Source organism: Gallus gallus, chromosome 1 (genome assembly GCF_016699485.2).
Source record: "Gallus gallus isolate bGalGal1 chromosome 1, bGalGal1.mat.broiler.GRCg7b, whole genome shotgun sequence".
NCBI lineage: Eukaryota > Metazoa > Chordata > Aves > Galliformes > Phasianidae > Gallus > Gallus gallus.
Genome location: NC_052532.1, coordinates 125,685,671 through 125,708,650, shown reverse-complemented (window position 1 = coordinate 125,708,650; position 22,980 = coordinate 125,685,671). Strand labels below are relative to the sequence as shown.

The window sequence follows — 22,980 nt, the reverse complement described above, 5'->3', positions numbered from 1 at the left end:
CAAAACGGCTTGCAGTTTGTTATATTGATTCTAATCCCTCCAAATTAAGGCTCAGAACAGAGTCAAGGTGTTGGTCAAGCAAGAGTGTACCTTTATTTATTAGAAGATGAGTGAGTGAAAGAGGAAAAAGTAAACAGAAGCAAAGGAGAAAGAGGAAAAAGGAAAGGAAAGAAAAGCAAGTGAACACTACGGTTCCCATGATGTCCTGAGGATTCACCCTCCTTCTCCGTCTTCTAGGTTGGTTGAGGATGCGGTAAGGCATGCACTGCCAGCTGTGCAATGGCAATGCCTTTTATGCCATATGATGATCCCCTCCAAATGAGCCAGGAGATGTTGGCAGGTGGAGAGTATCTGGTATCATGCGCCGTGCGCATGCCCTGCTGGCTGTGCTTTTCTCTTTGCATGTTGGTAAGGGAGGTCATGGCTGGGGGAGACCCAAAACCACCTCAAACAAGACAACAAACTCCTGGCTTCTCCACTGTGCTTGGGCATGTGTTTGTTGTGCACTTTTCACAAGAGTGTTACAGTACAGCTTTGTTCTGAGGCCTTCAGAAAGTTGGCACAGTTTTGTTTCATTACTCACCAGTTAGCTGCAAGTCTGTCCCTTAATCAAGCAGAAAGAGAGTGAGAATTCACCGTTACAGTTTTATATCACAGAGTCTGAGCCAGAAAGAAACATGGCACTTTATTCCCACAGTATCATTTCCACTACAACTGCACAATCTACTTTCCACGTATTTTGTACCAGCTGACACTGGTAGTACAACTGAGTTACTGTACCCTATCCTGTTACCAGCTGTTGTAAAACGATGTTACAACAGTGACAGAGTTTAAGGGAGGACAAACACAACAGGGAGACGCACCTTAAACAAATCTAAAACAAAACCAAAACCCATATCACTTAATCATTTTTAAAAGAAGATTAAGGAGTGACGGTACACAGCTAGCTACTCTGGGAACACAGTTTTGTTCAACTGTCTTTTATTTTTAGTAGTGAAAGCAAAAGCGATTCCCAATTTTTTGAAAATTCAGTAGCAGCAGTACTTCTCATCTCCAGAACGAATCTTTAATTTTCTTGTTATTAATATTAATTCATTCAAAATCCATGCTCTGTGTTACAGACTCCATGAGTCCATTTGTCACATTTACCATCTCTGCCTAGTGGCTGTTTCTCTAATCTGTACCCTTGGGAGGTCTGCATGAATACTATTTGGTTTATGAAGTGAAAAATTATCCCTTGAAATAAAGCTTGAAATCGTTAAAATGTCTGAGATAGCCCTACCACAATGAGCCATCACATTCCTCCAAACGCTTCCACTGAACACTGGTTAGATGAAAAAAACATTTACTCATGGTTGTCACAATTCAGACACGTGGGGCCTGACCAACATTTTTGGCGTTTCTACATGCATTTATGAAAGTTACAATAATGCAGAATGCCTACACAGAGTTCTGTGGATGTACACACAAGCAGATAGCAAGTTTCAAGTGAAAATAACTTTTTTGCAAGTAAAAAACTGTTCCTTTTTAAGCTAAGGTATTCCTCTATTGTATACAGTCACCCTGCATAAACTGTGCTCTGAACTCAATCCTCCTTCACCAAATCCTCTCTTCACTTTGATTCAGTGAACTGTAGAGAATCTAATAACAGATTATTTTAATCACAGAGTAATTTCATTTTGGAATAAGAAAAAGCTGTGGTGAGAATCTTCCCACTTACTTTGGTAAGAAAATGTATTCCTTGGAACTCAACAATCGATTAAATGCCCATCACTTCTTACAGTACATCATTAGATGGACTTTCAATCAATACAGCAAGCTCCCTTTCACCTGTTCTGTCACCAAAATGTGGCTTCTGCTTCTAAATGTACCTTTGAACAATGAACTTACAGAATATGGGAAACAGCAGGGCTTTTGTAGGGTGATTTGGGATTTGAACCTTATAAACCAAGAGAATAGCACAAACAGGATACAGACAGACTTGGTCTGGAATCACACCTGCTATAACATCATGCAAATTTGCTTTGACAGAAGTGCCAGTCAACTGCAGAATAGTGAAGATGATAATTTAAGAAGGAGTATTCCGAGAAGTAGCTTTCATTGGGTACCACTTCAAGTCATTTGAGTCCCAAAAGAAAGAAGACTTGAACCAGGGCTGGTGTGGAGCAGCTTTTTCCATCTCTGTGGAAATACACAACTCATCTAGCTCACGTTGAGCCTCTGAGATTGTAACTGCTGTCATAGGATAATTTGCTAAGGCTTCTAAAAATGTATTTCTACTCCTTTTCTTTCCTCTCCACATCTCTACATGTGAGTATAACATTGCTTGGCAATTTAAATACTTTCCAAGCATACACTTTTTTTTTCTGGAATCTTAGAAACAAAAATTCAGAGAATACCTTCCTGAAAAGAAAATTCAACCCAGCACCAGTATGATGTCATGCAAGGAGCCCAGGAAGTCTGCTTTTAGCTCATGATATCAGTTGCAGGCTACTGACAGCTGGAACTGTTGACAATAGTTTTTTTTTTTCCTTTGAAATGGCAGAAATTCTAAACTGAGCAGAAGATCCTTAGAAATATGCCACTCCAATGACAGTTTGCTCAGAAGTAGCCTGCAAAAACTCAAATTTTGGCTGAGTCCTAAGGATGTAGCCACGTGAAGGCATCTAAGCTATCCTTTACAGAGTATCGACTGATTTTGCAAAGATTATATTTCAGTACGTGGAAAACTAAGTAGGATGTTGTTCTCCCAAAGAGCAAGAATGTCTAAGATGCCTATGTTCTTATAGTCATGACAGCTAATTTGCTTCCTATAGTAACTATTCATACAAAACATTCCTTAATGAATGATTTTTTGCTCACCACTGATTCTAATAACTAAGCAAAGAATTGCCACCAGAAAACCAGACTTGCATTAACTTTGCTCCATACGAGTACTTATATTAACAGATATAAAGCATAAGCTATTCTATGTTTTTTCTAACTGGGATACTGCCAGTAATGGCTACATAAGACACAAATTCACTGTTCCCAGCTGCTGAGCTGAGGGTAAATCTGTTCATGGACAATCCAACTTTCAGCCTCTGCTATTAAAGATCCTTCATGCAGCTCTGTAACTTAAGTATTATAGCAGCTATCCATTTCTGGCTAGAACCAGAAAATATTCCTGTCCTGTCTCCATCCTGCTGAACTGTTTTGCATATTTCCAATTTTTAGTTCTTTTATAGGCTTGTGATAGAGGGTGATTTAATTTCATAATGTGACACTAGGCTTAAATGAAAAGTGATAAGTATAGCCTGATAAACACAGAGCACTGATATTTAATGTATTCATCTCCACCCTGCAAGTCTAAAAACAATGATCAGTGATTAGAAAATAAGCTTAGCTTGATTTTATTTATGGAACACAGTTAATGAATCTGTTTTTCACTGAATAATTGCAGTAATTGACTGAAATAGTAGTAGAAAGTGTAACAGTAAATAGGTCAGCTCAAGTGAAAATTTAAATGTTTACTCCCAGATGTCTTTTAACCAATTTCTCTCTCAAGGGACGTGTAACATTTTCTTGTTGACTTAAATTTTCTTCTTATTTCTGTCCAGAATTCAAACATAGGTTTACAGTAAGTTCCTGTGGGCAATTACCTTCTATTGCTAGTAGAGTTGGTGATCGGATGGCAGCATTTTCTTTCCTTATTACCTTGCAGTATAAGGATGGCTGTAAAAATAAAAAGTGACAGTTTGTAAAATTCCTTATGAAGATGGCTGATTTTTTTACTCTACATCTTCAAACAAAATTGTCAAATGATGTGGCAGTTTTACATGTTCACAAAACTAATTCACCTTCAGTTTGCCTACAGTGGGAATCCAGAAGCTGTAAAATGGAGCACCATATGTGCCACAAGTGACTGCCAGGTATCGATGCCAGTCTGGTGAGTACAGATGCCTACTCTGAGGAACTCTGAGGTAATTGTGCATTGAAACATGTTCATGAACTCTTCAGACAGGCTTCCTGTGGGCCTCTGTTTCGAACAAACAAACAAAAACAGAAAGAAAAATGAGAGATTTCCCTGAAGTCACACATGCAGGAAAAGAAAACAGCAGTTGCTAGCACTGGGTAAACTTAAATCAGCTAAGGAATGCAAAACATGACAAGTAATTCTGGCCAACTTAGTATTTAAAACCCTAAGCCTTGAGAAATGACAAAAGCAAAATTTAATCTCCATATCTGTAACCTTTAGGTTGAGTCAACTGGATGAACTGAATCATCCCAAGTTGCTAGAGGTAGTAACAACCCTGTAAGAGCTTTCTTCTCTCACTCTATAACATATATAGCAAATTATTATTTGAATTTTGTGGATGTTGTTAATTCTGATTCTCAACCTTACTGTTCCTAAACTTTGCTACTAAATTCAACATTTATTTCTTCTGTTACCAAAATGTTCACAGTTTTTCAAGCTCTCCCATGGTTTACCAGGAAGAAGTGCAGAGGTCCTCAAATTAGCCTTAGACCAAGCTGTTATTTCCACTGAGCACTGTCTTCTGGTCAGGACACAGCACACATCTCCAGGAAGCAGAGCTTGTTAGTGCAGGCCCAGAGCCATGCTCCTGTGGCAGCAGCACTTCAGGACTTGAGCTAGTTCAGGTCATGCCATACCAAAAATGGATGCCAAGTATCAAAAAGCCCCAGCAGCTGTCAACAAACTCTGATTGTAAGTATGAGCACAACTGAGTTTTTCAGCACATTAATTCATATCAGTAACTTCTACTGAGTGTCATGAAAAACACTATGTCAGGCAGCAGAATGAGACCCATACTACCTTCATTGAATCATAGAACCATTTGAGTTGGAAGGAACACTTAAAGGTCACCTAGTCCAACTCCCCTGCAATGAACAGGGGCACCTACACCTAGAGCAGATTGCTCAGAGCCCCATCCAGCCTGACCCCTCCAAGGGTGGGGCATCCACCACCTCTCTGGGCAACCTGTTACAGCGTGTCACTACCCTTACTGTAAAAAACCTCTTCCTTACATCCAATCAAACTCTCCCGCCATTCAGTTTGAAACCATTTCCCCTTGTCCCATCACAGCAGACCCTGCTAAAGAGCCTGTCCCCTTTGTAGAGCCTGCTTTGAGACACTAACCATCTGTACAAACAATAGAAGATACCTGTGTTTTAACACTTACCTTATGTATGTGAGCATTGACCATATCAGTGTACACATTAATCTTAGTGATGCAACAGACTGCTTTTTTCATTGTTTGTTAGTTACAAAACCTTATTTTCAAAAACATCTGTAAATGCTCATTCCATTATTTGCAAGCACTAACTAAACACAGGTTGTCTGCGCCAAAGGCCAGAGCAGGAAGGTGTATATCCTGCAGCTGCAATCATCTCGACCTAAAGAAAAAGAGGAAATAAAAGAAGTGCCTGGCAGTTTAATTGAAATCTTATAACACACACACATACCCACACACACACACACAAACCAACCAAAAACCGACATATAGAGTACTCTGTATTTCACAAAGGCCAGATTTGCCTTTCTTTAGAAAATCATAATGAAGTAGCTTCAGCAAACCTCCCTCCAACCCTCCCCAAATCTCTTTGCATCAGGTAGAATTGAAATCTTATTAACCTGAGCTAAACATAGCCTGCTTCAACTGGATGGAAGGCTTCTACAGGGATAAATGCCATCTCTACAAAGCGTTCTCCCCGGCTGGTCGGGTCCTCAGGTTAATACATATAAATAATGATTTTGATTTATGTTATAGGCAGCTGTAACAGATGAATGGCTTTAATTTACCAAGCTAGCAAATCAGCATTTTTTTTTAACAAAAACTAAATTCCTTCCTTGCCACTGCAATCAAGAAGGCTTAGAAAGGCTTACTACATGGACTCTGTAGCTGATCCCTAACCCAGAGGAACTGTCACTGTCCCCACTGAAAATGATGGCTGGTTTCTGTGTCTGTTAGTAAAGGTGTCGCCTATCAGTTGTTGGTGGAAACAAAGTACACAATAAATAAATCCCTCATGGTATTTGTCTGAATATCTACTGTGTTTGAAATGTCAAGCAGAGAACTTTCACTCAAAATTCAGCCTTCCTCATCTCTAAATAATCTCACCAAAATCTTGCATCAGAGATGAAGGCTGGAGTGATGTTCCTGCAGCTTTTACCAGCTGATTTTTGCCAAATATTTAGCGTTTTCAAATCCACTGAACTCAACTGCTTCAGATGACAAAATAAGGCTTCTGTATGAAATACTAACTTTGACACCCTTAAAGTCTGACAGTCTTACAAAGCAAATGCACCAGACCAATAACCCAAAATCAAAGGAACATTCTGCTTGCCACTGGCCTGTTTCCATACCCCATACTCAGGAAGGTAACCAGGTGTAGTAAGGAAATTATCTGTATCTGGCTTGCCTTTTCTGTTGGTGACACCACTTGCCTGTAACTATCACATAAATTTACTGAGGACTACATCATCTGAGGTGTGTCAGTATGTATTTCTGAATAGCTTGGAACGGACATATGTACAACTTCCCCTTACTATACCATTCCTTTCTTATTTGGAAATGTGGTGCTTTGTCAGTCTGATGTGATCTTTGCTTTCTGTTATTACCATCAGATATTTGTTTCACCCCATTTCACCTGGAGTTCATATAGATGTAATGAACATCAGTACGGGTGGTGTTCTTCAGATCAGCAGTCCTACAATCTGAGTCTCCACAGTATCAAAATATCAACACCCCAAAGTCCTGGTTGTGTGTAACTGAAAGAAAGAACTAACAGGACATTTAATCAGGATACTTCTACTGATGGCGATACTATTCTTCTGTATTTTCTTAGGCATCCTTTGCAGTGTGATTTGATGAGAAGAAACAGTACATCTAACAAGAAAAGCCACTTGCCTTGTTTCTTCTTTTATGATAGAAGAACTATCTTTGGTGTTCTACCTCTCCTTTTTTTAATCAGTAAGTAAAATAATGAAAACAAAAACCATATATCTCAACCTTGTTCATTCTTTAACGTGGAGTTCAACTTATTTCCATTAGGGTCATGTTTATAGTTGAATTTTTAGTTTATTGTCATATATTTCATCCAAGCTAATTATGGCCACAGAAAAATAAGACTGTCTGAATTAGTAGAGAGCAAAGTTTCCAATTAAAGTATGTGTTTTTAATTTTTTTGGCTGGGATCACAATATGGTGCTATTACACATGGCCCTGGATATCAATCTTCATCTCCTTTTAGATATTTAAATTATTCCTTATTGTAAAAAGAAATATTGTGTTACACTGGAGTGTATTTGAGATTTTGTTTTTCTGAGAATGTCTTTTATAAGTACTTATCTCATTTCCAGGTCTGAGATATAGTTTCTTAGTAAAATAAGTCTGCCAGAGAGTCTGCCTCACTGACTCATTGGAAATGGAAGCAGATATTTAAGTGTGCCAGGCGCACAGTCCTATATAGTTTTAATTGGGGCTTTCTAGTTCAAAACTCATGAATAAAAAGGCCAAGTTTTTCCATATCTTTTAATCATTGCAAGTGACCAATAATCTAAAATTAAAGCAACGAAACCAAGCTATACAAGGAAATAGACTTGCTATATAATCTGCATAGTGTATCTGGGTTTCATTTTACTACGCTGGTTTAATAGCTTATTACAGCAATCCAGCTGGTGTTCCAGGAATAGATCACTTCGCTGCTATGAGTGGGATTTTTTTTGTTCTCACATTTATCAAATATTCTGGCCAGCTGGCAGTCTTTGCATGCTTGGCTTCATACTGCACCAGTCCCAAGGAGTGCAAATAATCTATAAAACCTTGATGTGGAGGATTAGATGGGTTCTAAGAGGACATCTGTGAAAACATGGGTGAAAACCTTTGGAGACTTCTGCAGTCATATGCCAAAGGTGTGTCTGTTTCTTTTCCACATGGCTGGGTATTATGTAACAACACACAATACTGCACTTGCCTGCACAGTCAGAGAAAATAAATTGAAAACATATAATTAAGCATCACAGGAATATGGTTTTACCATATGCAGAATACCATTCAAAACCTGCTGCTTAGTGAAGGGCTCATATGAAAAACAGGGAAAACATCATATTTTCCCTTGTTTGTTTTTTTTTTTCCTTTTTAGTCAGGAGCAGATATGGGATCCTCTTGTCACAGGCTTAACTGAAATTTAGGCCTGGCATTCTGCTCTGCCAACCCAACAAATGTGATCACTCTCTAAAGAATGTGGTTAGCTTGGGAAGCTTTGATATATAGACTGCAAAGTCAACTTTACCAGGAGCTACATTTTAAAGCCAAAGCAAAACAGAAACACTGATTGAGCTACTAAAATAGAGACTGAAAAGAGCAAACCTTTTTTGCTTTCTTCTGACCTTTCAGTCCTTATTCAGTACACTGCAAGGTGAGGGGCTTCTACAAAGCAAAAGAGATTGTGAGTAACTTACTCCCACAGTCTGAAAACTGAAAACACCTACTCCAAACAGGAGAGTGGAACAGGTGCGCTTTGAGGTTATGACTGAAGAGCAAACAGAAATAAACTAAGGAGCATCACACTGGGACTCATCAGAAGCCTAGTAAACATCCTCAGCTGCTGTTGTTTAAAGGAGAAACGCAGACTGGGAAAGGAGGAATCCAGTTTGCAATTGAAACTCAAACTGAAGGGTTTTTTTGTAGGCATCTTGATTCAAAATTGGGTCTGTGGAGTCAGCAGAGCTATCGAGTCAGAGCACAGCTGACTATATCCACTAGCAGCAGCACTCAGCATCCCCCTAAAGCAAGCATCTATCATACTTATCTGCCTTGTAGAGAACATAGTCCAGCCTCGCACTACACCCTAGGAACATCTGAAGCACCTTCAGGTCCTGCATCATACCTGCCAGCTCCTGAGGAGAGCTGTTTCCAGCTGAGGCAGTGCACCTAGCAGCTGCAAGAGTACTGTTTAAGCTATATAAACTGCACACTCACCAGAGGGTACAGCTCACGCTCATTTGTTCCAGTGAGGATATGAGGACTTCATACGTGAGTGACTGAAGTTGAACAGGAGTGCTCCAGGGGTGTGTGGTCGTGCTGAGTCAGATCTGAAAGAAATCTCCTTCCTGGTACTCCCGGACTGCTGCAGGATGGGGAACAAAAGCTGAAAGGGAAAAGGGGGAAACTATCTTTAAAAGCGTAACCAAATTAAAGTGCTAATACCTAGACTTTTCAGGACAGTTCAAATGGAATTCGACACTTTTTGGTTGAGCTGCTGAATTTCTGTCTTGATATCTATTTCTGGTGAACTGAATTTAATTTCTCTAATTCGTTTTCATTGCCCAGACCTTTTTTTTTAATATAACAAGAATCCGGACACAAGTAGACCCCAAATGTGTCTTAGTCTGGAAACAGATCCCCTCCATCCAGGAATGTCCAAATGTAATATTAAAAATATATGGCAGGAACTGAACAGGTGCTGCTACAAATCGAAACCTAGGAGCACGTGTAACATATGAATAGGGCAATTACTGAGTTAAATGTGTGTGAAGAAAGATGACTGCCAACAGCAAATGCATGTTATAGTGTAAATGGGCCTGGGTGCACTCCCAGAAAGGAGAGACACCCTACACAGGTGCCATGTCATTGCTCACCCACTATCAGTGAATCTCAGTGCAGACCGCAGTTTGTGTCCCCAGGAGCAGGAGCTCCTGTGATGGCACTAGGATCACTGGTAGCCCAACGGAAGAGGGTGGGTTACCTTTTGTTCCCTGTGAGCTGGGCTATCTCAGAAGCAACAAGATGCATCAGTACTTACCTCAGAATAAGATATACACTCTCATTAACAGATTAATCATAGCTCTAGTTTTCAGCAGCATATTTTCAGCCCCACACAAGTTTCATATCACGCTGACTTATATCAGATGCCTTGTACAATTTTTTACAAAGCCAGATACCATCCACAGTATGAATTGTACAGTTTAATGCACTCAGAGCAGATATTGATTCTTTTTTTTTTTTCCTATCTTCCTGATGGGAAACAGTGCAAATAAAAAATGCATGCAAAAAAAAAAAAAAAGGTAACATCCAGACTTCTTAAAAATGTGGTCTAAAACTGAATTTTAAAAATAATTTTACATCAAGCTGACTGGGAATACAAAAGTAAATCTAATGTAGGAAAGTTTAGAAACATTTAGAAAACAAATATTTTCACATTTCCTTTTTTAAGCTTTAATACAGTTTTGGTTTTGAGTGCCAATTTCACAATTATTATATTATATATTTTTTATTATTTTATATTTCTTCTGTAAAGGAGAAATTCTATGAATCCATCTCAGAATAATGGATTTTCTAGCTTATGTTGAGGAGAATGTTTTCCTTATTTATGGAGATCTGGGAAAGCCATTTTCAAATATCGTTCCTTCTTGATAGACAATTTGATGTATAGGGTACGACCCAAATGCTTAAAAAATTTTAGCAGCATCACTGCAAATCTATATGTTTCTAATAACATAGACTCACAGCACATGTGTTTTGCCAGAGAATTCTTTACGGTGTTGTTCAGCTCTGTATTTTTCCAACTGCAAAAGTAAACATGTGCCAGAAAAGTGAAAGGAACAGTTCTAAAGCTGTGGTATATAACCACTACTGTTTAACTGAAATCTTATGAATCATTTCTTCAGGATTTGTCCCTGTTTCTTGCTGCTCAGCTCAACTTGTGGAAGGAAAAAAAAAAAGAAAAAAAAAAAAAAAAGGAAAACAAACAACAAACCCCAAACTAAAAATTAAATATTGATCCATGTGAAAAATTGCTTTAGCTCTGTGAAGAAAGAAGGCAGAATATCTACAAGACAAAGGCCAGGTCAATGTTGGGAATCAGCAGATGCTGCTCAGTTGAACTATTAGTTGAAATAATTGCATCTGCAGGGGATTGGGTTTGTCTGTGAAGAACATGGGAATCTCTAAATTAAAGGTATATACTTTAGAAGAGAGGATATGCACATTCACCCTAATAGGGGGTAATATATTAAATGCAAAGAGAAACCAATGTGGTATTTCTGGTTTTCCTGTAAATAATTTTAAGAATATTTGAATGATTTTATTTATTAAAAGATCTTAATATTATCTCTGCAAAACTCAAGCTGCATTAAAGTTCTGTAGTTTAGACTTTTCTGTAGCCAGGAGCGTCCTGGCAGTTGTTTTCTTTTGGTTTTAAACTGAGAAGTTATCAAACCATATTATCAAGCAATTTGAGTGCTTTGGTGTACATGTGTATGAGAGAACTGAAAACAAACAACAAAAAAAATTAGTGCAGGTGGAAAGGATAGCAAAATTGTAAAGTATGAAAGAACCTCTGTCCCAAAAATACTGGATGATGCTGACAAACCAAAAAATCTCTCTTCTTACAGTACTGGAATTCTTTATGTTTCGCATAAAACTCAAGGGTTATCTGAAAACACAAGTATTCTCTTAGAAAAAACAGGAACACCTTGCAGAGTTCTAAAGCTTTGACCCAGATTTAATCTTATCAAGGCTGTAAACTTCAGTGTATCCCTTTTAGAGACCTGGACTATCAGGAGTCTGACTCTCAGTTTTGGATTTAGTTAGCTAAATAACATAAACAGAACAAATACCTTTATTTAATTCTGCATTCAGCATTAAGACACTGTCATTCTTCTGCAAAAATTTCACTCCGTAATATTGTAAAGATTTTTATGGCCATACAGAAAACAAAAGATGTCTTCTGCTGTATACTATGAAGATGCTGATAAGTCCTGAGTACCCTAAGCATAAATCAGTTAGAAAATGTACTTATTTTAAGACAGGCATTTTTTCTTAAGATATTACTGAAAGCAAGACATGGTTTTTTAACTTTGTTCCCATCTTACTGCTTTTCCTACCCTCATTTCCTTCGTCCCTTCATTTACAAAGTAAAATTCACACACAGGACTGAATTTTCAAACCACAATTTCATCTTTGCCTCTTCTGATGACTTCTTAATGGGAGCTATCTGGGAAAAATCCCAAATAGCTTTATGAAAATGTAGCCTTCTGCAGCTTTCTCTGTGAGTGACGAGTGCAGCGATTGCAGAGGTGGGAGGTAAGAGACAGATAATAAGGAATTTCAACTCAGAGTATCTTTATGACACATGAAAGATGAATTGAAAATGCTTTCATTTGGAAATTAATTTTCATGGCTTTTAAGGTGATTGATGAGATGACTCAAATCTACCCAGCAGCGGTCACTGTGTGGTAACAGCAGAAAGCTTGTGGTGTGAGCATGTATATCATGCATTGCACAGCTACAGCTGTCTGTCCAGCTATTTGAATGTATCTGAACAACTAAAAGTATTGCATTGCTAGGATACAAAATCAGTTAACTGGAATTTTGTGAATGAGTATATTTTTCTTTTCCATAAGGAAAGTAAGCATGTAATAAATAGGACCTGCTACAGCATGGAGGCACCAGTTTAAGGAAGAAAAGATAGATGAAAGATAGGCACATGTGGGGAAGATGAGGGGAACATTAAAATGGTGAGTGTGAGAGTGGGCCTCAAACTTAACCCAGAATCCACAAGAGCCTAATGGCAGAGACACTTATCTGAGGCATGGGAGATCAAGGTTCAAGTCTTTGGTCTTTTGGTTCAAATAGGTTTGAACTTGGATTTCCCGTGTTAGTTGGCTGAACTCAGTCAGCCTTCCCCGGTGCAAAGGGAGCCTGGGAAGGTCAGGCCAAATCAGTCAAACCGTTATGCCTACTCCTCTGTGATGTGTGAGGCCCTGCAGTGCGCTTTGGTCTCAGCTGAGTACTTGGAGATGATAGAAGAATCAGTCTCTCTCCCTTACGGCCTTTGTCTTCTTTTTTTTTTTCTCTCTTCTTCTTACGAAAAGCTTTTAGACATTCATCCCAGTGTGGGACAGGATTTTTTTTTAATCTTGACAACTTTATTGGAGTGGGGAAAAGCCTTTCCACCCAGTTCTATGTGCAAGCGTTTCATTTTCCCCTCAGGATATTAAGATCACACTGAATTCTGAATTGAAGATCAAGACACAGATATGTCTCAGGCTACTTTGAAATTAAGCTTAAATATTCCAATGAATATTTAGCTAAGGATCATTAGGTTTGTAAGAAGTGATCCAACACTACTGTTGATTTGAATGATGAATTTTTTATTGCTTTCCTTCTCATCAATTCTCCTTTCAAAGCCTTGAAAATTACATCTCTTTGTGGTTTTGCCTTTTAGTGGTATAGGTTTACAGAAAGCAATACTGAAAAGGAATGCCATGACTGGCATTTAAATGTCGCTGTGAGCAGTCCCAGCCGCCTGCCTGTCTGCAGCAGAGATGCTGACAGAGCCCTCCACACCCCTGCCCACGGCCTTTTGGCAGCACCAGGGCTCAGGGAGCATCACCTCAGCCTCAGCCAAGGCTGAGTTCCCAGGCCTGTTTAAAAAAACACACCTCACAACGCAGCTAACCCAGCCTTCTGCTTAAAAGCAAGATCAATTATTTTAGAATGACTTCCTCAGGCAGCCTATTCTGGTGCTCCTATTTTTACAACTGGAAAGTTTTTCTTTATGTCTAATTAGGATCCCTCTTGCCATGACTTAAACCCCTTACTTTCTTTTCCAGTTCCAAAATGCTTCATTCCTTCCAGTACACAGTAGCCTGATTTTCTTTTCCAAATAATTTCTCACAGTCCTTCTCTTCCCTCCCCTCCCCTCCCCTCCCTTCCCCTCCCCTCCCCTCCCCTCCTCCTGTCTCCTCTCCCCTCCTCCTGTCTCCTCTCCTCCTGTCTCCTCTCCTCCTGTTTCCTCTCCTCTCCTCTCCTCTCCTCTCCTCTCCTCTCCTCTCCTCTCCTCTCCTCTCCTCTCCTCTCCTCTCCTCTCCTCTCCTCTCCTCTCCCATGCTTTTAGCATGGTAGAGATTTTGTATCTTTGAAATATCAAGTCTGGTCTGCGATTTCTAATTCTAACCATCCCAAGGGACTCTGTTTTCCAGAGGAAGTTTTTTTCCCACCATCTCACTCGTCAGTTCCTTTCCATTCATTCTCCTTCACATAATTTGGAACAAGTCCATATGACATTCTCCCTGTCCAGATATAACTGGAGTAGAAAGATATTATCTTTGCGTCATTTGTTCAGTATTTTGCCCACTTTTGACCTAAAATTGTTATCTAAAACTTAAGATTTCACACTGAGGCAGAAAGGCCATGGATGGAAGATGGTAGTTCAATTGCTGGTAATAGAACACAATGACTTCTTACACATATTTTGAAATAAAGTGATTGCAGCCATGAATTTCAATGAGATCTAGTCCTCCCAGAAAGAGAAGCTTGGAAGCATTTAAGAGTGCACCCATAAGAGGATTTTTGGTTTTCTGTTTGTTTTCTGGAACACTTGTATTTTAAACTCATGCCCTATCTTTAACTGAATGAACTAGAGCAAACCCTTAGTGGTAGTAGTGGTAGCTGTGTAGTTATGCTCTCAAAGCTGGAAGAGCTGCTAGGAAACAGCTTGTGGAAAACATTGCTTCTTTTTCTATTCCTTATGGAATTTTCTAGCACACAGTCTGGCTCTTTTGCTATCCGCCAGCACATCTTTTAATGCATGACCTATACCAAAATCTACTTACAGGGTGAAAAACCCGCATATCACTTGGCCTTAAGCTTGCTGAAAAAATAGTCTAGTGCTTAGGAGAGCAGAATGGTTTGGAGGGTTTTTTTGTTTGTTTGTTTAAAAGACTCTAATTGTATTTCACTTCAGCCTCAGCATAAAATAAGAAGGTGTAAGCACAGAAATGACTATTTACAAATGAGATAATGGAAAGATTTCTAGAATAATTCTAACATATTAGTTGTCATAATTAACCATTAAAGAAAAATACTAGTAGCATCTCAAATTAATAGCAATATAAATATTCATACTTTAAAGGCTTTTAGAACAGTTTATTGTGCAGAAGACTAATTTTAATCGGCATACTCAGTCAGGCTTAAAAATGAATATGTATAAGCTATTTATTTGATGCTGAATGAGCAGAATCAACTGTCACATGTTCACCCTCATGGAATGAGGTTCCCGTAGCAGTCTGGGGGTACTTACTGGGAGCAGAAAGTTCACAAAATGTGACATCAAACAGCTCTTAGCCCTTATCTGTTCCCATCAAAAATGTGAGATGTGGTGGTCTAAGAAATTCATACAAACCAGGACTTGTCCAAGAAGCTGTCCTGGATCCAAGGTATATAGGGCTGCAAGATGAGCTTAGCTTTGTGTCCTCATTCTCAGGCTGTTGCATCCCTCTGATACCTTTAAGTGGAACCAGAAGAGATTCAGGTTGGATATTAGGAAAAAAATTCTTCTCAGAAAGAGTCGTGAGGCAGTGGCACAGGCTGCACAGGGAGGTGGTGGACTCACCGTCCCTGGAGGTGTTCAGGAAACATGCAGATGTGGCACTGAGGCACATGGTCTAGGGAGATCACAGGCATGAGCTGATGCTTGGACTGTATGATCTTATTGGTATTTCCAACCTTAATGATTCTATGATTCTGTGATAGCCTGCCTGAGATCTAGCACCCAAGCAGGAAGGAGTGAGGAATTTCCAAGTGGTAAAATAAGCATCTGAGGAGTGAAACACGCCTGCATGTTCTGGCAATTAAATCTGCTAGGTCAAAACCTAAAACCATATATCGTCCCAATGCAGACAGAGCTGCGTGAGGACTGAAATAGATATTCCTGCTTTCAGTACCACCTGATAAGCAGTGTCAGGAGAGTGTCTCTGCTCAAGCTGCATTTTTTTTTTTCCTTTGTCTGTACTTAGTAACTTAACATCTGCTGAGAAACCCTTACATGCAAGTCATTTGGCCTTGTAGGTGAAGGGGTTTCTGCCGGGTTATTCATGCCTCTGCTTTGTGAAGCAGATCCAGAATGGTCATAACATGGCCTTTAGCACTCCATTTATCTTCTTTATGTTATAGAAGTGACACTGTTCAGCAGTTGATCACAAGGAAATATTGATTGTGTATGGCTAGGACATCGGGCGATCTTAATGGCTGTAATAAAATACATTCATTGTTAGCTCACTGGTAAGTATTTAATTGTTTTAAATAAATTCACAGTAAACACATGCAGGAGATCCTGTAGCTCAGATGTGCTTAGAATTGTGAAGCAATTTAGCCATTCACTTTCTGTTAAAGTTAAGTCTCACAAATCTGTACAGCCAATGCCCTGGGCTGCTCTGGAGAAGGAGGTGTTAGATTAAAGCATTACAGAATCACTGATCCCCTCTTCCCCTCTGCTGCTTTGTAGCACATTGGCAGAGATGTTTCCTGGCAGTTTTGTGGCAGAAATAATGGGTAGTTGTGCTGTGAGATTCTCAGAGAGATTTACCACAGCTATTTTTACAGGACAAAAAGAGAGATCTTCACTGCAGGAAAAACTCACAGAGACCCATTACGTGGGTCTCCAGGAGAAATCCCTCCTGGCAGAAACAGGCACAATGGGGTTCCCACCTCCTCAGCCAGCAGCGCCAGCTTAAGCTCTCCCTTGTCTTGCTTTTGTAGGTGAAGTGACACACGTACCAGTGAACATCTCCCTCCCACCACAGTGATTTTGCTCTCTGACACAAGGGTGGCTTTTCAGCTGGAGGGGAAGCCTTCATGGGTGTGGTTAATGCATGTGGAGAGCCAGAGGGGAAACTGATCAACCAGCATAACACAGCCTATTATAGGCCCCGACTCTGCTCTTGCCTTTAATTGGGAAATTATGAAAGCATAAGAAATATTCTGATATATGATCTGATTTCCTGTAAATCACAGGCTATACAACTTTGTGGGTTAAATACATTTAGAACTAAAACACCTGATTTAGCTGGAAATACGGTAGGTAGGAGTTCCATCTTTCAGACAGGGGTGAAATTTTAAAGGAGAAATTTGGGTCTGGAGTGTCAGTATAGAATCTCCCTTTTACAATCTGAGAGTTCCATACAACTCCCAATTGTTTGTTTTTCTCTAGAAAGATACAGCATCTCCATCCTACACCAGTGCCAGAGTAACCTCCCTATGACCTCCCAGTTTTTACTGAAAAATTGTGCTGATCCCAGATTGGCATGATGAGGAGAAATCATTTTAGTTTAATACTTGCAGCACATCAAATGTCCTAACAATCTCATATCATAACAATAAAAGATTAGCCTTTTAAAAAGTTACAAAAGGATTTCTTGGTTTCGTCTTTTTATACCCAGAAAGTCATTAGCATCTACAGTACCAATAACACTGATAAATTACCCTTTTTTTTCCACGGAATGACATGTTTTCATCTAATCCAAGCATTTAGAGGGTTAGGATGGAAGGTGGAATTGGGCTCTTTTTAGTGATGTTCGAAAAATTTTTCTCTTTGTCAGAGCTGCTGTCTGTTTCTAACTGCAAAATGAACATGTGTGCTTTCTAAAGACACAGTACTAATGTCTATGTATTTGATGCAAAGTTATTTTAAAGATGCTAAACATAGGAATACTATAAGTGTTGTACTGAAATAAAAACAGATTATTACACAATTTTGATTTTAGATAACAAACTATAGAGTTTTGTTTTGTGCCATCAGCTCTGGGAGAAGAGGTAGCACTTTCAATCACCTTTTTGTGAAGAAGCTAGTGCATACATCTGTCTTATGAGTCTACAAATATTTATTGTAATGTAGGCAACATCTCTGCACTACTATTTAAACAAAGTAATAGAAATAAGTCTTAGAAAGGACTGTGAGAGGTTATATAGGAGACAACTGTCACAGGAGCAGCTTCCCATAAATCCAGCCTGATGCCAGTGCATGTCATCTGTTCCTCTGATCTCCAGTGATATATATGCAGTCTTCACATGAGATGTGGGAGAGCCATATTTCCCTGCATTTCCGTAGAAGAAAATGAAGGTTATAGGTTATTTAAATCCATAAACCCAGCAAAAAGAGAACTTGTAACCATATTAGCATTGCAAGCACAGGGACTCTCGCTGTTCAAGTGTTTGCTTTCAGCACTGACCTGAACAACTCTGCTCTCAGGGAAGCACAGGTTGTGGCTTTGGCCAGTTTGTTCTTTCAGCTTTAGTTCAGCCTGTGCTGTGCATCTCAAGGGCTCAGGAAACAGGAGAGTCAGAACAGGAAGAGTTAAGAACAAAATCCGCCACTGATCAGGTCTCATCCCTCCTTCCTAGCAGCTGTCATTTGCAAAGCTGGCAACAATGGTGTCATATTGCCCAGTACTGAAGGGAGTCTCCTAGTTCTGGCTCCATGCCGTACCACGCAAAATAGGCTGATTATATTCCTGTCTTTGCTCTCAGAGATACTTCCAGATATCACTGGGAGTAAAACTGGTAGACCTAGAAACTGCACTGCTAACAGCTCTAGTTACCCAAGGAAACAGTTAAATGACAGTCTGCTTAGTAAGGCAACACTGAACAGCTGCTGTATCACAAATGCCAGAGCCTGATATATCAAAACCAATGTAATGCACTGCCTAGTGGAAATCATTGATACAAGAGGAAGTCACAGCAGGCAAAAGAAGTGGGGACATAGCAAAAAAAAGTTGCAAACACAATCCCAAAATGCTGAGAGTGAAAATTTATGGACTAAATACTCGTTAGCAAGAAGAAAGCAAGCAGGTACAAGCCAGCAAACAGCATTTCCACAAGGATGCACCAACCGGCAGATCACTGCCAGAAAGCAATTGAAGCCTTTCTATTAGACTTACGTAGCAAGGGTTCAGTAGTGGGGTTCTGACCGCAGCCGCATTCCCTTGTGCTGCTCTGTGGGAGGAGGTAGAAGAGGGCAGATTTTGGGAAAATGTTTTATCTTAGCTGTCACTGCTCTAGTCTGTTAGTAGCTGGCAATAAATTGCATTAACCTCCCTCTACTGCATTTGTTTTGCCTGTGACAGTAATTAGTAACTGATCTCCAAGCCCTTTTCTCAACCCATGGGCTTTTTTTTTTTTACATTATGTTTTCCTCCCCTGTGCTGTTGAGGAGTGTAAGCAAGAGAGCAGCACAATGGAGCTGCCCCTCAGTGTGAAATCACCGTAGTACATGCACTGTAAATGCACTCTCAGAGAAGCAAAGACCAGTCCAAGGAGGATCTGACTAATATATAGAGCAGCCAGATATTTTCCTATTCCAGAGAGATGTCTAGTACAGCCTTTCCCACATCTTAACTACAAACGCATGGATAAAGCCTAATTTACAGTGCTGTCATAAGGAGCATTTTTCTGGCAAGTACTTAAAACATGTTTGTTCATATGTGTACCCACAGAACAAAGTGTTCATAAGGAATGCTCATCCACTTAGTACGTGTTAAACTACAATTGAATAACTTGCAAAGAAAGGGCTGAAGTTCTGTACAGAAGCAGGATAATACACAAAATAGTGGTATGTTATTCTTGGAAGATCCCCAAATTTGGACACAGCTTTGACTTTCCAATTCTACCATATGCTTTCTTTCTCATTGCTGCTTTTGTTCTGTGGTGATAAATTCCATAAAGAACCAATCTTCTAAAGACTGAAAGGTATCCCAGAAGACCTATATAATATATATCCTGAATATAATATGTATCCCAAATCCCTTTTGAAGTACTCCTTGGTGAGTCACTCAGTGCAGTATGCTGTAGGTACACAATTCTTTGCCAGCTTCCACTCCTCTCCTGTATGCTTCCTGTTGAGCAGGATTTCCAGTAACCCTAAAGACTTCTAAGATCACAGCAGGATGGCCTAGGCTGCTATTTAGATACACTATATCCACCCCAGCATTTAGAGAATGGTCATGCCCTTAAACTCACATGTGGTTCACAATGAATGGCCATGTTTATAATGGCATGATTCATTTAATTTGATTAACAATCTGGAATTTCATGAATTCTGTAAGTATTTATTAGCAGTATCTGTAGTAGAAAGAAAAAAATAGATCATCTCTTCACATTACTGGTGTTACCAAGAAAACTAGTTATAATTATCGAGATTCTAGTTTGCTGGTACACTCTGCAAAAGAGTTTATGTCTTCTTCCAGTCCTTGCTGTGAAATCATTTGTGGAGGTGATTCATCTAACTCTTAACTGTCTTGGCAAGAGGCTGACTCTTTGTTTTGTTTGTTTTGTGACAAAAGGGTATTCCCATAGATGATCTAATCTTTTAGCTCAGCTCTTACAACATTTCTAGCATTTGTCATTTGTCACGAGACACTTCTGAGAAGCATTAGCAGTCTAGTAACTCCAGTGAATTATTTTTCATCCTGTTTCCATGACCTCATTTCCATAGAGACCTCTATTTCTCATTATGAGGGTTCTCCCCCTTATTTTCATACTGTTACATGAGTACTGTAGAGTTCTTTCAGCTTATGCAGTATTTAATGAGGGAGTATTGTTTCTAAAATGACAAGTCAACAATGAAAGCTCTATCTTAAAAGCCAGCAAATGTAAGGAGAAAGTGAATAATTGCCAAAAAAACTGTCTGAGTTACTTCTTGCAAAGAAAATTAAGCAAACAGCATTTTAGACAGACAATCTGAAATAGCAGTAAGTTGGAGGAAAGTAGGAAGCTATTCAAAATGAGACACAGGTGGAAGGTAACTTTGATATTAGAAGTAGAGGAAGATCACCTTGCTTTGTTCATCACCTGGATGAGAGCTGAAGCCTACCTCTGCATGCTGAGAGATATACATAGCATCTGATTAACACTTTAAACATAAACAATGAATTGGGAAGAGTTTTAAAGTTGCAGTGTTGCACATCCTCATACACTGGCTAAGACCAGCTTCGGTATCATTCAGGTGCAGGACTTTGCACTTGTCCTTGCTGAACCTCACTAGGTTGCTCTCTGCCCAACTCTCCACCCTGTCCAGGTCTTACTGAATGGCAGCACAACTTCTGGTGTGTCAGCCACTCCTCACAGCTTTGTATCATCAGCAGACATGCTGAGGGTTCGCTCTATCCCTTCATCCAGGTAACTGATGATTATATTAAAGAAGACCAGACCCAGGACCAACCTCTGAAGAACACCACTAGCTACAGGCCTCCAACCAGACTCTGTGCTGCTGATCATAACCCTCTGTGCTCTGCCAGTCAGCCAGTTCTCAGTCCACCTCACTGTTTACTTACATATGCCACACATCCTAAGCTTACCCATGAGAATGTTATGGGAGACAGTATCAAAAGTCCTGCTGAAATCAACATAGCACTCAAGTACTCAAGTGCATTCATTTAGTTTAGCTAATCTCCATACCAGAACTATGAAATAATTTCCAGAATATGGAATGACATTTCATGAGCAATAGGTGCAAATAAAACAAGAGCAGGCAGAATCAAATGAATGGAAAACCTACAATTCTGCAACAAAAACATTATCAAAACTGCAGTCCATTATGCTTATCTCAACAATGAGCAAAGGTCTGGAGTAAATGCTGAATGTGTAATGTGAATGGAAAATAACAAAGAATGCATGATGGGTCTCAGAAAGATCATTTCTGCCAGATTAACCTTGCATAAAATAAATGCTGTTATAGGCTGTTCCATGTTTGGGCTTATGTGAAATATTTGATGATAACAAAAGGGATATTTCCTGAAGTTTATTTCTACAAGTCTGAAACAGCTGTGGAACTTACTAGAAGGCAACAATACATTACACTAGCAGAAAAACTGCTGAACTGGAGCAAGTTTATTAGCGGTATTCCCCAAGGATATGTCTTGGAAAAGACTCAGCCGCTTCCATAATTACATTAGCAGAAAATGCTAGTGAAATGAGCGGACAACATAAACTTGGGAAATGTTTTGCTATTAATACAAAAGATGATTGGGATGCCATTCAAGAAGAAGCGGACTACTTAGAATGGCTCAGTAGAAAAATAATGAATCATAAAGTATTTGAGGATTTGAACCTCAGGATTAATTATCATGAATAGAGAATTTTTCATTTAAGAGCAATAATGAGTGAAAAAGAACAGTGTATGTTTGTTGACCACAAGATGGGTCTGGCCATTAGTGGGGCATGGCAATGAAAAGCATAGATGGAGTCCTCAGGAACAGAAGGGAAACTGTTTCCCATGCAGACATGGAAAGACCAATAGTTCTGTATAGGTCATAGTGAGATGTCATCTAGGAAATCATGTTAAATTCTGGTTACTACTGATGAGGAGAGGTTATCTAAGACAGAAAAAAATAAATTAAAAAAAAAAAAACGTAGGGGGGAACTACTAGGCGGATCAGCAAAACGGAGTTTGCCTTAGAAACAGAGACTTGCTCTTTCACAGGCTACTTCTGTTAAACTGGACTACAAATCAAATTTAAATTAACATGACTAGTTTGTTTCTAATACTGTTTTTAGCTTCAGTGCCTCTGCACTGTGCTACAGTCTGTGAAATGAGGGCGTAGCTTAAGAGAGTTCATCAAACCAATGCCTAAAAATAATAAAAAAATAAATGCCTATTCTTTAGGAATATGTTTGTGGGGAAAAGAAGTAATACCACAAAAAGAGGAATGATTTAAGTTAAATTACAACAGAAGTGCAAGAGCAGTACATACACATATACTCATTTAGGTTGAGCACAAGTAATGTGTTTAGTGCAGAGCTCATAGATTCCTGGAGAAGTGGTGGCAGGTAAAGCATTGTAAGATTGAGTGTGATTTCATGGCTGGACTCTGTAACAGGGATATCAGAGAACAGAATCGTCACTTCATAAGACCAATCATACTCCAGTGTTTAAGATTTGCTGTGGTCTTTTACTGTTTTGTTAAAATTCATTTATTACAGTGCAAAGGGGAAGTTAAGTGTAGTTCTTACTCATGGGAAGTTGATAATTCATGCTCTCAGCAACTTTTCACAGCAACTTCCAAGAAAATAGCAGCACAAAACCATTTAAGGCAGCACTCCCATCCCAATATTTATTCATATAGAAATTTTCTTTTTCTCAAAGGTGTTTAGTAGAATGAAATTTTCAAGAATGGGAAATGGAATCACATGCTGAAAT

The 22,980-nt window shown here is 39.2% G+C and overlaps 1 long non-coding RNA gene across 1 annotated transcript; it reads right to left on the bottom strand.

Moving 5' to 3' along the window:
- Window positions 1-5,117: 5,117 nt before the first annotated feature.
- On the bottom strand, window positions 5,118-18,848 carry LOC124417641. The gene is made up of 4 exons (XR_006933010.1): window positions 18,725-18,848; window positions 8,985-9,153; window positions 8,373-8,432; window positions 5,118-5,397 (listed from the first exon to the last, which is right to left on the bottom strand). It is a non-coding gene; the product is annotated as an uncharacterized LOC124417641 (long non-coding RNA).
- Window positions 18,849-22,980: the final 4,132 nt, after the last annotated feature.